The sequence below is a fragment of the Mixophyes fleayi genome, chromosome 5, assembly GCF_038048845.1.
Source record: "Mixophyes fleayi isolate aMixFle1 chromosome 5, aMixFle1.hap1, whole genome shotgun sequence".
Classification (NCBI taxonomy): domain Eukaryota; kingdom Metazoa; phylum Chordata; class Amphibia; order Anura; family Limnodynastidae; genus Mixophyes; species Mixophyes fleayi.
In genome coordinates this window covers 198,452,043-198,469,602 of record NC_134406.1, presented here as the reverse complement: position 1 = coordinate 198,469,602, position 17,560 = coordinate 198,452,043, and positions in this window count along the sequence as shown.

Sequence of the window (17,560 nt, the reverse complement as noted above, 5' to 3'; positions counted from 1 at the left end):
CACTGTACTCCAGTAGATTCATTAAGAGCAGCAACGAAACCCTTATTTTCTCTCTATGGATTGAGCGTGAAACTGCAAACAGGAAAACATTACTCCTCTCCTAGTCCTCAGGGTGGAGAGATGATATTCTTGCTCTCCACACTCCATGGTGGAGAGAGGTAGTGAAAGAAGAGGTTAAGAGGCAGAGTGGAGGTGAGTAAGATGTAGAAACGCAGCAAGGGGATGAATAGGACAGTGAGAGAGGTGTGATATAAAGCACAGCACAGGACAGAGGGAGAAAAAGAGGAAAAGAAACCAAGAGAGGTTAGGAAACCAAATTAGGAGGGCTAAAGAGTGAGGCATTTGGTGGACCTTGTTGCTTTCTCCTTGTTGTTATTCGAGCTTTAACAAACTGCTGTTGGTTTCTTACCTGGATCCTGTAATGTTTGGGTCTGTATGGAAAAATGGATAGATACAAGGAATGTGGAGAAACGAACAAAAAGTGAACACTGTCTCTCCCTTCCAAATAGCTCTTAATACTAAATGACTAAAATTCACATTTAAGAAATAGGCCTATATCCCATAATCAATCCCAGCATTAAATTAGTAGGTCCCACATTTAATAAGATCTGCAAGTGACAGCTGATGTACACATTGTAGGAAAAGCAGATCCAGTGACAGTGTAAAGAGGTACCAATGGATTTGCATCATTTTGTTTATTTAGTCTGTTGCATCATAATTAACCTGTGTAATCCAACCACACGTGCTACATATAACAAACATTTCACACCACTGGGGTTTTAAAATATTGTGCAATGAGCACACATGCTGTAACAACTACAATGTTCTTGTCATTATCTGCATCATGTTTTCCAAGCCAGCTTGCAGGAGATTGCTTCTCCTATATCTCACATATGAAAATGCAGGTAATACATATTACCCAGAGTTCAGTCACCTCTGCCCTTTCTTGCTGATGCTAGACTCATTGCAGTCATTGCTCAGAATACTTTGAGTGACTGACAACCAACTCCAACACTCTGAAGATGATTTTTCTTTCAAAAGAAATTTCAGGTTTTTAAACAATACCAAACACAATGTGCATTATCCATGAATCATTTATTTAGCATAAGCATATTCTAGGCAGACATCTCTTTCAATAGAGTCACTCTCATGTGCATAATAATGCATTAATCAGTCTATTTTCACATTTGACTTGAGCTGTTTCTTTCCGTAGATAAACCATATATAAATAATCATACTGCACAAGTAAGTTCACCCGCACAATATTAGTTCTGCTTTAATAACAAAAGAATGATGAAATTAAATGAATGAGAGAATTCAATAACAAAAAACTGTAACAAAATATAATTCAAACAAAAGCAATGAACCCCGAATTTTCATTCAAAACTAAGGGCATTTTGATATATACCCTAAAGAATAAATCTATTTTGTACAAGAATGTATCATTTAAAGTTACTCCTGTTAAGTCAGGAATATATACAGTTCATGTATGAAATGTATCTTTGCCAGAGTGAAGGACACAGTACAGTTTACACTCCATGAACATGCCATAAATGTTGTTTTTACAACCTCTTGGTTTTTCTTAGCTTATTGCTCTTCATTGTAACAAGATTAAAACTGTACCTGTCCTGCATCAGGGTTGAAGTTTTCTGCAGAGTGAGTCTGGGCAGGATTAAGCCCCCCAAGTGCCAAATTCCTATATGTGCTATTTAACCTATCAGTTTACTATGAAGATTATTCCTTGAGGAGGATCTAGGGCTCTCTCTTAATAATACATTGTGGCCTAAACCCAGACTACCCAAACTAATGTTCTAGAAGGTTATACTGATGTAGCGACCGTTAAACATCATGCTGCTATTCATGTAACATGTGGCACTTTCGGGAAATCACATCATATCATGTTTCCAAGGTTTCCCAAAGCATTAAGGGCCTGATGCTAATATGGACCTATTTTAGACGTAATATACACTCATAAGTGCTGCCCGTAAAAATAGTTTATTTTCTTCCATATGCATAGACATCTCAAGATGTGTTCTGCATCTGTCGCATATTCACCAGACTTAATTCAGCCTTACGTCTGGCACACACACACCCACATACGTATACACACAACTTCATCAAAAGCACAAGCAAGATCTTTAACATCTGTGTTTTGATAGGTTTGATATAATATAGCAGAGATAACACTCCTTGCATAAGAATATATTTGTAAAATACAAAAATGCTATAATATATGCACAATTAATGCAGAAAGCAGCTAGGAGCCAAGTCCTTATTTATTTTTTAAACACTGATCAGATGTTAAAGCACTGGATTTCTCATTAATACATTATGAACAAAAGTCATTTATTATTCATTCCTATAATAAAATTCCTCATAAAAAAATAAATCAAATGGACACAGTGCCCCTCCTCCCCAGACCCCAAGGATATATAGGCTTGTCCAGTTATTTCTATTGCACTGGACAGTGGGGGCCCCTCTGCAAAAGCAGCAACTAGTGCATACATGCCAACCTTTATGATTTCTTCCCGGGAGAGAAGTCATGTGACATGGGGTAGGAGGAGGGCGTGGTTACATTGTTGCATCACCATAGCCCTGCCCCCACTATAAAAAGCCGTAATTCAGGGCATTTAATGGAGGGGGCAGAGCAATTATGCCTCGCCCCCTCCATTCACTGCCGTGAATTATCAGCAAATGCGGGAGCTTTGCCTACTCTTGCGGGAGTCCATGAGGACTCCCCGAAATTCGGGAGCCTCCTGGGAATTCTGGGAGAGTAGGCAAGTATGAACTAGTACAAGACTATGCCAAGGAGACATGTAGCATGGGATGGCCATATCACAATGTGTTACCAGCCTCAGCCTGGTCAAAATGAGTAAGAATACCCTGGGGAGTCAGAACCACAAGAAAAAACATGTTATTAGTATGTAAGTTTTTTTTTAAAGAAATTAACGTTTCCATTCAAAACTTATGGATTTTGTAAGAGAATATTAATCATATGATGATACAGGCACATATTAAATATGTAGATTAGTTATATTTTGATTTAAGAAACTTTTCAAACATTAACTTATCACGGTTAATATTAAAGTACTGTATGTCTTGTATACCTATATTCATGTCACTCCACGGTATCTGGAGCAGTGAATCTGAAATAATTGGAGGGATTTCCTCCTACTGACCTTGTAAAACCTCCTCCTTAATGCATTAGATGCATTTTTAGTCCTTGGGGGACTAATTAGTCAAACTATTTTACTAGGATCAGGAGTCCCTCGTTGCAGAATATACTAGCCCTCAGCTTTATTCACAACTCCTTCCAAGAGTATTTCAGATAATCTAAAAACCTCATTTGATGGAATGCATCTCAAAGGTATACGTGACAACACCCAAGGTATTTATATAGTATTACTGTAAGTTATTTACATAAGTGTAATATGTTATGTGTATCACACATCTTTGCTTTGGTTGCACCCAAAAATTATTAGATGAGGGGCGGGATGAGGTTTCAATTTCGTACCAAATGGATGCATTCACTATACAATTACACAAAGCAAGCCAGCCAATCACATTTTTGCACTACTTAATGTATACTATATACTATATACTATATTGTAAGTAAGGCTAATGAGGGACAGTATATTTACAAATTAAGAGCTGTACCTTGGAATTACAATCCAAGAAATAAGCAATAAAAAAGACTATGGGCCTGATTCATTAACGATCTTAACTTGAGAAACTTCTTATTTCAGTCTCCTGAACAAAACCATGTTACAATGCAAGGGGTGCAAATTAGTATTCTGTTTTGCACATAAGTTAAATACTGTCTGTTTTTTCATGTAGCACACAAACACTTGATAGCTTATTTGTACACTGAAATTTAAAGTTGATATTTGTGTGCTACATGAAAAAACAGTCTGTATTTAACTTATGTGCAAAACAGAATACTAATTTGCACCCCTGAAATAAGAAGTTTCTCAAGTTAAGATCCTTAATGAATCAGGCCCAATGTTATTTTTTGAAGCACTTATATATGAAAGTGCTCCATTGGACATAATAAGGAAGCACCTACATGCCAAAATTTACGTGATGAGGAAGCAGCCACTCCCCAAAAAAGATTTGGCACAAACTTTAAAGAGTTATCCATGCCATACTTCAATATAAACTGTGGTTATTACTGAGTCCAAATTAAAATGTTTTATTTTTATCCCAAAACACATTCCAACTATACCACAAAACCGGTAGCTGCACAGAAATGTCACTCTCCAATAACTGCTTGGCTGCAATTGTCCCCAATAGCTGATAATACTTTTGCCTTACAGTAGATACACGTACTTTCTCCACCACCAGCTACAATTGTTATTTTGCTACCTTATGTGTAATTTGTTCCCTACACCTATTAGATTGTAAGCTCATTTGGGCAGGGCAGTCTTTATCTTTAATTTCATGTCATTGTACATTAGGGGCCTGATTCATTAAGGAAAGTAAGGGAAAAAATGAGCAAGTTGTCTCCTGGAAAAAAACATGTTACAATGCAAGGGGTGCAAATTAATTTATTATTTGGCATTTAAAATAAATACTGGCTGTTTTATCATGTAGCACACAAATACTTGATAGCTTTATTTGTACACTGAAAGTTAAAGTTGATCTAGAACATGCCTTATCCCAACTATAAATCTGCCATTACATTTTAAATTTGCCTTCCCCTGAAATGCAACATGATTTTGCCAAGTTGCAAAGGTACTCATTTTTTTGTTTGCTTTCCTTAATAAATCAGGCCCAATGTGTTTGTACTATGATCTCTTCAATGTACAGCGCTGAATGATATGTTGGTGCTTTTTAAATAAAATATTATAATAATGTGATAGGTTAATATGTAGTGAAAGGAAAGCATTATTTAAACAACAAAAAAATACCTATTTCTATTAGACCCCCGTGTTCTGGTTTTGGTTTTGGATCTGTATTTTTTTGGAAAAATTGCTAAAATATGCCAAAATCACATAATTGTCCTCTTTTTTTTGTTCCTACATTATTATTAACCTCAATAACACTAATTTCCAGTCATTTGCAGTCAATTTTGACCACCTCACAGGTCACAATATCATTTTCATACACTTTCGGATAAATACTGCAGTGACCTGGCTGGATACTAGGTGACACTGCAAAGACTCAAACACACGTCAGTTCCTAGAACATCTAGAAAACATTGCCACACAGAAGTGTCAGTAAAGAAAAGTGGTGCAAGATGGAATTGTCCTTCGATCATGAAATCAGTTATTATTATTATTAATATTTATTTATAAGGCGCCACAAGACGTCCGCAGCGCCGTACAGAGACAAACAAAATTACAATACAATGGGAGACAGCACAGTACAGTAAACACAGCAACTCAGTTAGCTCAATGCACAGCTAGAGAGGGCGGGGAATGGGGAGGGAGGATCCGCAAACGACAGGGCCCAAGAAGGAGGGCGCGGAAGACAGGGAGACCCCCAGGGGGGAGGAGGGAGCGAGAGTGGACGTGGGGTGGAGGACCCTCAAGGAGGAGGGCTAAGTAGCTGGAGAGCAGAGTTAGAAGGGGTGGAAACAGGAGGAGAGATGGCCCTGCTCAGAGGAGCGTACAATCTAAGTTATGGTTCATTTGATCGCTCAACCCGTTTCTTGGATAACTGTGGTAATTCTACAGCTAATACATGGACAGAGTGAAGCGGGTGGTCATGTACAAGGAGACCCCTCAATGGTGGAAAAGGAATCCCGGATATCCCCACCATGCTGCGAGCCTTCTTTGTCTGCATCCACAGAACTCTTATTGAAAAGAACATTTGCTCTGCTCGGAAGTCCATGTCTCACTTTTTCTTCCTGCCTCTTTGGAGGACTCTTGGTTGGGACAGGTGAGAGAGAGCTCCTTCCCTTGCAACTGGACTACACCTTGGTTTTACCTGGATGTTGGACAATTTTTGAGGGAGCACCATCAGGAGGGACTTAAACCAGACTAGTGGGAGACACAAACTGTCCACAAGTTCATCAGAGTCTGTTCCAGGGCTCACTGCTGCAACAACAAAACACGTGTGGGAGAATGTGGCCTCTGAGAGGCTGACTAACAGACACAAAGACATTGCATGGATGGCTATTATTATTATTATTATTATTATCATTTATTTGTTAGGTGCCACAAGGTATCCACAGTGCCGTACATAGTACAAACAGTAAACCATACAGGGTTAAACAGTACAGAACAATAAACACAAAGTACCAATGCTTCAGAAACTCCGGGACAGACAAATGGAGTAAGGATGGAGCAGAAGAACAGGTGTGGAGACACGAGGGAAGAAGTGCCCTGCTCAAACGAGCTTACATCTTAAGGGAGGGTGAACAAAACAGACAGAGAGGGAGCGGTGATACCATGGGAGAGAGGGAAGAGCGAGCAGAGTAGATGAGGGGTTATGTGGATGGTTGGTAGGCTTTAAGGAACAGGTGAGTTTTAAGTGCTCATTTGCACAGGTGAGTTTTAAGACCCCCCTGGCTATCCATATTCTCTTTCCCTGTCACAGCTCACGGTGCTACCGCTGAATGGCCCGGTCACTGCCCCATTCGAAGTAACTGACTTTTGGTCCTTTTGTGTGGAGGATATCTTGAGTGCTTTGTGTGGGTTAGGGATAGTAGTAAATCCAACGCCATATTTAACACCAGACCAATCATAAAGGATCATATCCTGTGACCACTGGAATAAAAGTTAGGCTTTGCAATTAGCTTAAATAAAATAAAGGTTTCACCAGCGCAGGGGGTGGGTGAGCTGGAAATAAAGTGAATGTAAATGTTGACACAGAGAATGGATATGCGAAGTGTATTGAACAATAAACAAATACACAATAAACAAGAGTGATCACTCTGATATAACGATCAATAATAAAAACAAACACAGTAGGCAAATAACAGAAGAGCTTGTCTGCTCAAAGTCCGCAGCTAGGAGTATACAATGTAACTGGGTCACTCAATGATAGAAGGTCCTCAGTTTCATACAATAGATGCATCGGATAGTAGCAGGATGAACTGGATGGTGTATATTCGTAGCTATAGCCACTGTATAACTAATGTGGGCGAAAACCGCCAGGAGGATAAAGTAACAGAAAATATGAAATAAACTTAACTGCAAGTTCTAAATAAAATAATCCAAACGGAATGTTGTAAACCACATGATGCGGAACAGCTAGTTGGTAAACGTAGGCACAAAAGGTAGTGTTGTTTATGTCGGGGATGGCGCGGCAGAGGTGATAAATCTCAGTCCGTGGACAGTAGTCAGAGGGACGGGTAGTGCACTTACCCCTCTCCCCCAGGTGTAATTTACATTCACTTAATTTCCAGCTCCCCCACCCCCTGCTCTGGGAAACCTTTATTTTATTGAATCTACTCTAGCGGTTTGGGACCATTCCCCTCCTACTCTCTCCCCTGGCTGCATATTCTTTTCCTTCTGAGAAGCGGAGATCCCTCATTTTGATTATGTTGAAATTAGCTTAGCTGACTACCACCAAAAGATTTAATTTGTTTTTCATTAAAAACTGTGACCTTTGCCAAATTTAAACATGTGGTCATTTCATAGTGCCAACAAATGTAAAATAAATAAGAACTTATGGAGGGGTTTTTGGTGCATAAAAAGAAGACATCATCACTATGCAGTTTAGCAATATTTGAAATTATACACATTTAAAGGGTGGGGTTATATTAATGTGGGGTATTTACATATCATTTGGTTTGGGGTATCTGTTTATTCGATGTACGTTACATAATTTGCTATCAGAGCTCGTACACTTGGATGCACTTGGCGACCCTGGTTATCAGATATCATTGATCTTTGTGTAAAACACATTCTCTACTGTACACTCACATAAGAGCAGGATACACCAAGAATGAAAGATGTTCAATTTAGGTGTGTCATGCGCTTAATGAAATCTATAGTGACACATGTGTTTTAGCTGCAAGCATCTCTCTATTTTTTTTTTCTTTTTATTGAACAATTCTTAACACTACATCAAACCTTGACTCACATTGCAAAATGTTTTGTTTTGTGCTTTACCTGTGATCAGACTAAACAGGGTTAGTCTCTCTCCCAGAACCTCTGTCCTTGTACTTGGAATCAATCGCTACCAGTAAGGACACAGTTTTCATATCATAGTTTGTATAGCTGTAGACTTTTACTGAACCATCTAGTTCAAGCCCACAGCAGTGAAATCGCCCTTTACTTGCTACATAATACAATGTTCCTCCTTCCCAAATTCTAAACTGGAGACCTTCAGCCTGCCAATAACAATCATTTAGACACATTAAATAGGTTTGTGACCAGGCATCTTTTTTTTGCAATACAGAAAATAAGAGTTGATTAGAGCTGTATAAACATGAGTTAGAGTGACCTCGTGTGGAGGATTTTGAGAACACGTTGTATGATTTTGAGCTACTGTATTCAACAACATTGGTTTATTTAAATGTGTAGATATCCCTTAATGTTAGTTTTGCTATATATATATATATATATATATATATATATATATATATATATATATGTATATTTTATATATATATATATATATATATATATATATATATATATGTAGATCTATATATAGATCCATATATCTATATATGTATATATATAGAGAGAGATATATATACAGGGCCGTAACTAGGGCTGTGCGATAGGGGCGACCGCCCAGGGCGCAACCCTGAAGGGGGGCACAGTTTAGGAATATTTTAGGTTCATTTGGTGAAAATTGAGGGCTAGGGGGGGCGGCATTTAACATTCTCGCCCCAGGCTCTGTATATATACATATATATATATATATATATATATATATATATATATATATATATATATATACATATATATATATATATATATATATATATATATATATATATATATACTCTGCACTCTCCAAACACATAATTAATGCTGTACCAAATATGTTTCTATATTAAAAACAGGGAATGTTAGTTCCACATATTGCAATATATGTTAAGCTGACCAACTCACGCCATATATATATAAATATAATATCTATCTATGTATCTATCTATTTATATATATATATATATATATATATATATATATATATATATATATATATATATATATATATATACCGAACCCTGAAAAACTGACCCATACTATTATCCCTCTTCCACCAAACTTCACAGTTCTCATAATGCAGTCAGACAGGTAAAGTTCCCCCGGCATCCGCCAAACTCAGACTCACCCAGCTGACTGCCAAACAGAGAACCGTTTCCACTGCTCCACAGTCCATTGTCTGTGTGCTTTACACTTGGTGATGTGAGGCTTGCATGCAGCTGCTCGGCCATGGAAACCTATTTCATTAAGCTCCTGACACACAGTTTTTGTGCTTACATTAATGCCAGTAGAAGTTCAGAACTATTCAGCTATGGAATCAGCAGAGCGTTGGCGACTTTTCCGCACCATGCGCCTTAGTAGTCGTTGACCCCGCTCTGTGATTCTACATGGTCTTCTGCTTCATGACTAAGTTGCTGTTGTTTCTAAATGCTTCCACTTAATAATAGCACTTACAGTTGACTGTGGAATATCCAGCAGGGATGAAATTCACGAACCGTCTTATTGCAAAGCTGGCATCCTATCACAGTACCACGCTTGAAGTCACTGAGCTCTTCAGAATGACTCATTTTGTATCACAAATGCTTACAAATGAAGCCTGTATGGTTAGGTGCTTGATTTTATACACCTCTTGCAACGGGTCTGATTGAAACTCCCTAATTCAATAATTAATAGGTGTGGCCAAACTCTTTTGTCCATACAGTGTGTATATATATATATATGTATATATATATATATATATATATATATATATATATATATATATTTTAATATATATATATTGTAACAAAGGGAAGCATTTAGCTGGCAATCTGCCGGGATATGATGCATACAGATTTACACATTTGTGCAGCACTGCACCTAGTTTAAAGATACACGGTGGAAAACATATGTGTGACAAAATAATAGTTTACAGTCTGGTTTAATTTACATGGTTTGAAAATGTCTTTTCTCTCAGCAGGCTGACAGGGTGCGTCTGAAGTCAGGGCAAACAGAGCAGCTGATGAGAGCTCCTTTTTAAAGGTAAGGTGGGAGTGTCACCTGCCCATCAAGCTAGAGCTGTGGAAGGAGTGTCAGGTATAAAAAGCTGTTTGTTTCACTATTTAGTGTGAATGATGCTTGAGAAGCTGGCCGGTGGCTAGAGAGCTGGTCTCTGTTTATTCAGTGTTTAGGATCATAAGAAACTGTGTGGAATATTTATGTTGTCAAGTACTTTTACCATCCTGACATTGAAACAAAGTTAAAAGGCAAGAATTTGTTTGCGTATTTCACCAGAAGTGTGCTATTGCCACAAGTGGTGTTAGAAGTAGGATGCTCAAGGAAGCAAGTTTCCACTACCTAACCTGCATAGACATTAACACGGAGGAAGTTTTGAGAGCCCTTGTCAGTGTGGCTGCAGCGCAAGAGCAGCAATCTCAGGTGTTATGAGTTGCAGAGGCGCAGGAGGAAGAGTTAGTCGATGTGAGGTGTGACAGAGATGTACCACCTGGTCTGACTCTGCAGAAAATGTCACCACCTGATGACATAGAACCATATTTGGTGCTCTTTGCGAGAGCTGCAAAAAGGGAAAAATGGCCTCTTGGGTTGAGAGGTTGGCACCATATCTGAATGGCGAAGCTCAGCGAGCCTATATGGATCTATATGAGGATCGGGCCTCTGATTATCTGTGTCTAAAGTCTGAGCTAGTGGCTTGCATTGGGCTTTCTGGGCCAGGCCAGACCAAGCCAGTGCTTTCACGAATGGCGCTATTATAAAGACAAGCTGGTTCTAGCACAAATGGCTGAGCTTTCCAAAATTTTTAAAAAATAGCTACAGCCTGAATTCACCTACCAGGATTATTTAAGTTCTGGTGATAGATCACTGCATCGGGGGGCTGGACTACGGCCTGCAAATGTGGATGCTGCAATAGAATCCACAAGCTAATGAAGAGCTTGCCACAGTGTTAGAGAGGTTTTGTGTGCTACAGCAATTGACCAAAGAACCTACCAAAGCCAATGCCACATCAAAAACCAAGTTTGACAATCCTACAGGACCCAATGGCAAAGCTGCTATGGACAGAGGACCGGTTATAAAGGTGTCTAATCCACAGTGCTTTGAATGTGGTGAGCCACGCCACTTTAGGGTCAAGTGTCCTAAACTACCAGAACCCATGGACTGTTCTATTGCACATATTGGGCCTGCTTTCCCAAGCTGTTGTTCCATGAGTCCCACATCAGGAAGCCCTTTTTTTATTCAAGGTGACTGTGCTTGTCTTGACTTTGGGTGACTCTGGGGGTGAATTTACATTGCTTTCCAGCTCTGCTTTGCCTGAAACCATAACTACTTGGTTGCCCAAGGTGAAGGTGCTGTGCATACATTGGATGACTGAGGAGTATGAGAGAACACTTCTTCCAGTCATACTTAAAAATCTATTTATTTAAAAGATATACTTTATATTTAAAATATATTACAGAATTGAATCAAATAACAGTTGATATCTGATAAATAATAAGAATTAATTTTGGTAGAAAAACCATCAAATCCATTTGCTTTAATTAAAGCATAATGAGGTATGGTTCATCAGTATTTATCAAATAGTATACATGACCATTTAACCTAGTTTATCTAGGTATGCTTGAATAATATTGTATATAAGTTTAACCCAATGTGATGTATTAAAACAAATGTAGCTACAAGCTTTGGATGGTTTGAGTAGGAAAGAGGTGAGGTCAACCATACGCAAACAGATATGTCCGGCCCAACTCTCAAATTACACCCTCCCTGCAACTGGTTTGAGTAAAGGAGGAGTTTCAGCTTCCCCATGTCATTCCCTGAAACAATCCACAAAGGGACATGTCGCCCACACCCTAAATTATACTCTCCTACCGCCAAATTCAGCTTGAATCCCCCTTTCATCCAAACACACAGTGTGGAGGATTTGAGTACATAAAAATATTAGTATTGGCAGTTGGCACATTTGAATTCCTTGCTCCTGTCTCCTCTGGCCTAAACCATAATTTTGTACTACTTGGTTGCCAGAGTTTAATGTATGGTAGGAACAGATCAATGCCAATAGCTGCTTTGTGTGGGAGTCAGCATTAATAGTTTTTGAATCATTGCTTGAATGGGGAAAAATCAGGAGAGACCAGAGCAACAGGTAAATATATTTGACACCAGATATTGCTCTGCACAATACTTTTGAAACAAAATAACCTTGGCATCAGAAATAGCTCTGTTTTTTTTTTGTTTTTTTTAGTTTTGGCAGCCCTTATATATCTGCACATTAATATTGGTTTCATATATGGCTCTGTATAATAATCTTGGCATAATGTTTGCCTTTTCATATTAACTAGGCTCCAGATATAGCTTGACAAAGTGAGTATGTTTACTATTGCTTGTTTAATCTACAACTACACCACACTCTTTTTTTGACCTCCATTAAATGAATGAATATTTTTTTAAAACACCTGAAATGGAGAAAGGCTAAAACCAGTTTAAACTGTCTGTCAATCTCTAGTATCTAAGAAATGACATGATGAAACATATAGTATAGAGACAAAAAATGATAGTATTTGTTTTTTTAATGACTTTTTATTGAGAAAAAATATCCAAAATATAGAAATGTGTAAATAAAATGCAATCAAACACAATTGGCTCAATTCCTTCCCAGTATCCTCTGATCCCACAAATGAAGAGGAAGTTTATACTCTCTTCTTATCTTCCTAATCTACCTCCTGTACTCTTGATCTCATACCCTCACAAATTGGTAGGTCCCTGTCTCATGTGCTCGTTCCACCTCTAACTAAAATCTGTAATCTTTCTCTCACTACTGGCATCTTTCCATCACTATTCAAGCACGCAGTGATTACTCCTATTCTAAAAAAACAAAATTATTTCTTTCAAATTACCACCCCATCTCTCAACTCCCATGCCCCTCCAAACTTCTCGAGCAAATTGCCTACACTCGCCTCACACGTTTCCTTTCTGCAAACAACCTATTGGATCCTCTTCAATCAGGCTTCCTCTCTCAACACTCCACAGAGACTGTGCAGACCAAGGTTGTCAATGATCTGATCACAGATAAAACTATTCTCCTTGATCTCTCTGCTGCATTCAACACTGTTTACCACTCTCTTCTCATACAGACACTACAATCCCTAGGTCTTCAAGGCACTGTCTATCCTGGTTCTCATCCTGCCTCTCTTATCTCTCTTTCAGTGTTAATTTCTCTGGAACAACCTCCACTCCGCTTCCTTTATCAGTTGGAGTACCACAAGGCTCAGTCCTAGGTCCTCTGCTATTCTCTATCTACACCACTTCTCTTGGAAAACTAATAATCTCTTTTGGATTTCAGCATCATCTCTATGCGGGTGATACACAAATTTATCTATCCTCTCCTGATCACTCACCATCTGTGTTGTCTCGCGTTACTGACTGTCTTTCTGCCATTTCATCTTGGATGTCTTCTCGTCAACTCAAACTCAATCTTTCAAAAACAGAATTAATAATATTCCCAACCAACAATAGAAGCTTACTGCCTGACATTTCTATTTCTGTTGACAACATGATCATAAATCCCACCCGCAAGCTCGCTGCCTAGGTGTAATCCTTGACTTGCAACTATCCTTTGTTCTCCACATCAACTCTATATTTACATCATGCTGCATACATCTAAAAAATATTTCCAGAATACGTACATATCTCACACAAGACACTGCAAAAACTTTAATTCATGCACTTATCATTTCTTGCGTCAACTATTGTAATTCCCTCTTTACTGGTCTTCCCAAAATCAGACTTGAGCCCCTGCAATCTATTCTGCATGCAGCGGCTAGAATGATTTTCCTTGCAAATTGTTTTATACCTGCTGAGTCACTCTGTCAGTCTCTACATTGGTTGCCTGTTTTTCAACGAATCCAATATAAAATTCTTCTACTAACATACAAGGCCATCCACAAAATTGTATCAACAGACATCTCCACACTAAATATCTCCCAAATCGACACCTCCGTTCTGACAAGATCTGCGTCTCTCTTCCACTCTCATCACTTTCTCCCATTCTCGGTTGCAGGACTTTTTTCGGACTGCAATCACTTTATGGAATTCACTCCCTCGCACCACAAGACTTTCCTATAGTTTTCAAACCTTCAAGCGTTCTCTGAAAACCCACCTCTTCAGACAAGCTTATAATATTCATCTACCACCCTCTTAATCTCCCTAGGTTACCCTATTACCACCCTCTACACAGCTAACACAAGACAACAACCCTTGCATTCTAGCTGGACAAATATTCAATATAATGTAGCACTTACCCTTGTGTATCAAACCATTGTCCCATAGATTGTAAGCTTGCGGGCCGGGCCTTCTTACCTTCATGTATGTATTACCCAGTATTGTTTTATTACTGTTTGTTCCCAATTGTAAAGCGCTACGGATCTGCTGACGCTATATAAATAAATGATGATGATGATGATTTTAAATGTAGGGTCACTTTTTGCAAGGGGGTGGTCAAGAGCAATGATGCTATTTTGGTATAGATTGCTGATATGTTGGAGGATCTTGGCACCACTGCAAACAGCCGCCTACTTAATTCCCTCACTGACCCTTAGTGCCCCTCTTTGTCTTTTCAGGAGAAGTTGCCCCAGCTGTAAATTACTGGTAAATCCGCTATATGACTCATAGGACTAGCAGCTCGGAGGGGAAACAAATATATAATTGACAATACTGGTACTTTGTGGGGGCTCAAAGGGAGGATTCAGCAGTGTCAGCTCCCCACTCACACTCAAGGTAACAACTGAATCCTGCCTGGAATGACAGGTAAGCAAAGTCCATATTTCAAGTAGTGGCGCCCCTATAGCTAAAAAATACCCATAAAATAAGTCATATGCGACTATTTACCATGCCCATATCAGAGAATTTGAACTCCTTTTGACACAGAATAACTTTGATATCAACTTGCTTCATAAGTATAAAATTTGTGTGCTTTGCTGTTTTAAACATACATTTTTCTTGTCAAGTTATTGGTTTCAATAGAGCTTCATAACGGTTTGTACACAGTGTTTGCTACATGAAATAACTGTATTTTATGCCTTACAGTACACTTTACTGTCACTTTACTGTCAGAATACATATGTTCATAATTGTCCAAATACTTGGGGACAGAGTACCAGCAGCTTAGTGTTTTACTGTCTCTCTCCAATTTTATTGTTTAATAACTCCTGTTTGCACCACAGCTACGAATCTGAAGAATCACCACTGAGCTTCAGCTCACCACTCTGTCAACTAGCTGCTGCAACTTGCACGTGTGTAATTATATATGTGCCTTCTTCAAGCCCCTATGACATAAGCCACATTTGCCCCTTTCTACTAAGAGTATATGTCATCAATACTAAGAATGTGAGCCACCCGCTCTCCTGCAATACAGTTAACTCACTCCCATTTCCCCTTCTAGAATGGCCAGCACATGCAAATCAAGTATTACCATAAAATATAAAATATATCTCAGGTACAAACTGTGGTGTGCAGTATGTATGTATGTATGTTCTGGCAGGCAGTGGCGGCGTGCAGTATGTATGCATGCATGCATGCATGTTCTGGCAGGATGCAGTATGTATGTCTGTTCCGGCACGTAGTGATGGGGTGCAGAGTATATGTTCTGAAAGGGAGTGGTGGGGTGCAGTATGTATGTATGTATGTATGTATGCATGTATGTATGTATGAATGATCTGGCAGATAGTGGTGGGATGCAGTATGTATAAATGATCTGGCAGGCAATGGTCGTCCTTGTTGATGCTGGTGCCCATTAAAAGCAGACAGACTTTTACAGAGATTCTGTCAGAAAAGTCCTCCAAGACAGGAAGTGATGAAACTGACTGTCAGATTAGCTGTGCGTTAACCCTCCATGGTTTCAGCAGCAGAGTTCTCACAAAGCAGTACAGCACAACACTGGGAAGGAGCAGTGTGTGTGAAAACACTACATTCTGCTGACAACCCAATGAGTAAAACCCACAGCAGGCAATGAGAAGTGGGTGTGTATAGATTATCTGCAGCTTCTCTCCAGTACATGTCTCTTGTAAAGAGGGACATGTCAGATGCTAATGTCCAGATACCTCACATCTACTCCCCGCTGTGATCACCACTGAGTGTGATCAGCTCAGTGCAGTGGATAAAATGATGTCACCGAGGGGCTGGAGGTTTACAGTGGATTCACTGGCAGCTGTCTCTGGTACCACAGTGAGAGATTAAACTCAATTGAGAGCAGTGCCTGGGCTAATAGTACTACAGGGTGCCGCTCCCATATCCCCAAAACACTAACAAGCCCCCTGTGGCTAGAAAATGTGGGTAATTTCTTCAGCTCAGAGATGAAAATGTCTTAGACAGAGACTCAGCCATGTTTGTGCTCTCAAGTGAAGAGAGTGAAGTGAAGTGTGCTCTGAATACAGCCAGCACACACCTCTAACTGACATGCACAACCTTATTAAATCCCCTATCTTTAAAATGGGGCATATTTTCCCAAATTGTAAAAAAACTATAACTTTCTCAAAATTTTTAACCCTTTAACAATGCCGGCAGGGAGCCCTTGTAAGGGCTGAAAGTGCCCCCACGTAGAAAACTGCAGGAAGCTCTGCGCCGAACTGGAGAAGATGCGCCGCCGGCTGGAGGGTCTGGAAGACCCGGAGAAGACGTTGGGAGGAAAGTAGAGTTTCCTGCGTGGAGCAGGTAAGTATAGGTCGTGCACAAGGCCTGTGGGGCACTGTCGGGCACTAGGCCCGTGGCCCCTGTTTGGTGGCACAAGGCCCTAGTTTTAACTGGACATAAGGCCCATGGGTAGTCAGTTGGGCTTTAAGCCCATAGGAAGAAAAGGGCACAAAGTCCTGTAGTTATTGGGCATAGAGCCCATATTGTGGAAGGGGCACAAGGCCCTAGGTAGCCTGGCAGAGAGCCCATAGTGTGATGGCATAAGGCCCCTAGTAAAGAGGGCACCAGGCCCTGTAGGTAGAACGGGCGTGAGAGCTAGAATAGGGCACAGGACCCGAGAGTTGAGTAAGTAAACATAAGTGATAGTCCTAGGCAACAGTTGGGCAGAAGACTCCTGTTACTGCTATACAGCCCAGCTGGTTAGATAGCAGAGGTGTGTATTCCGTTGGCAGCCTTCCAGATACAGCAGCAGAGTCTTATTACTCCTGTGTGCTGAAATACTGTTTTCTGCATTGTATTTGGTTGTGCTGTGTGTGTTTATTTATAGGTGCAAGACGTCAGGCCCTGATTAAAGGGGGCCTGTACTCCTGTGATAATTCTGTGTCTGTGGGGACAAGGGGTAGTTAGAACACACGCACACATTTAGGGAAAGACACACGATAGTCTTCCCGTCCCGTAGGTCCCTGCGGTTATGCGGGTTTCCTGAGGCAGTGATTGGGTACCTCACTGGCAGTCCAGCACAGCCCTTTTGAATTCCATCAGTAAGTCCCGTG